The following is a 1,574-nucleotide window of genomic DNA, read 5'->3' as shown; positions in this document are numbered from 1 at the left end:
GACTGTTTGGGGGCGGGGGGTGGGGTGGGGGGAGCAGGCAAGGACTGCGTTGTTGTGATGATGTACAGGGAGACATGTTATGACAGGGCTGTAATTGATCGCTTTTAAGCACAAGGGGGCTATCCCGAAAAATGCTGTTTAAAGAAAATCGAAGGTAAAGTTTTTGCCCCTTGGTCAGCTTCTTTAAAAGACAAGGAGAGTTTTCTCTATAACTAAATAAATATACACACCATTGAAACAAAACTTCTCCTATAGGTAGGGCAATGCCCACTTTTGGTGTAGGTCAAGATTTCTGGAAACTCCCAAAATCTGGGTTAGTCCGCTTGTCCTTAAAAGCGACCAAATGATGTGATGTGTTTGTGTAAAGGCCGCTGAGTGTTGCACAGATTATGATGTGGTTATTGTTGGTTTGGTTTTTTTACCCCTGGCGTTCGTCAGTAATTGGATTGGATGTGGTCTCAAGTTTTTTCATGTTGGGACGAATCGCACGGTTACTTCCCCCTTGTTTGCAGGAACTCGTTTTTCTTTGTAGTGTAGAGAAATAATTGATCGTAGCTACTCTGCAACACAGTGTCTCTGCCACTGGAAGCCAGCTGCACTGGGACAGAAAAACGCTGACAAAGTCGACAGGTCATCATGAGTCATAGTAAGCAAGGAAAACGACACTGAATAAGTGAACTAAAGGGTTAACTGTGGCTTGTCGCTTCTTCAAAGTGGAGCTAAATTTTGTTGTTGAAATGGCTAGAAATGGTGGGCAATCATTTTATCGTAGTGGGCTGTTTTGGAATCTAGAATAACGTTTTGTTACCTTTGTCAAGGGAAAAAAGTAATTGTGTCAAGTCCCTGAACCCAGGCAAGCCCAGCTGTACTGTCCTGTGGCTGTGCAGTGGGAAGTAGCGACTGCTCATACGAGCAAGCGCTCTGGGTACCATTGGTGTTTTCCTTTTATACTTGCATCGTAATACATTCAGAATAGACATCCCTATCATTATCAAGGAAGAAATGCCCACGTTAGTCACATCTTTAGCGGGTGGTTGGTGGGTGCTCTGGTGTGGTTTGCTCCTACTTTCCTATCAAACATCTATCGTCCTTCTTTTTTGTGTTTGTTACTCTCTTGTAACACCTCTAATCTTCAGCACTTATATGACCTTATTGTGTTGCAAGTGCCGTAAAACTCTTGCTAAAACAAGTCGCATCTTTCTCTGATAGCGAACATGCAGATTCAATGAACTTGAAAGTCTGGTCTGACGACATTGTTACACAATGGGAGTTTGGCTGTACAGGGGAAACTGTTGTTTGTTGAAAGTAAAATGTGCAATAAATGAACAGCTTCAACTGTTGATGACCCTGTCCAGTGGACACTTGTTTTGTGTCGGTAGAAGTAGGAACTACTTGTACTTTGTAGTAATTTGCCAAGTGCATCTAGGTCATCACTAGTTAGTGCACTGCAGCAACTTGTCTGTCCCCATCGTTTTATGCAAGAAAAATTCTGGAATTAAGCAAACTGAGCCCACAATATGAAATTATGCGATTCTGTTAATTTTAACAAAGAATGATAAAGGAAAATACTGAGA

The sequence above is a fragment of the Aplysia californica genome, unplaced genomic scaffold (assembly GCF_000002075.1).
Source record: "Aplysia californica isolate F4 #8 unplaced genomic scaffold, AplCal3.0 scaffold00250, whole genome shotgun sequence".
Lineage (NCBI taxonomy): Eukaryota > Metazoa > Mollusca > Gastropoda > Aplysiida > Aplysiidae > Aplysia > Aplysia californica.
Note: the sequence above shows the minus strand (reverse complement) of the source record.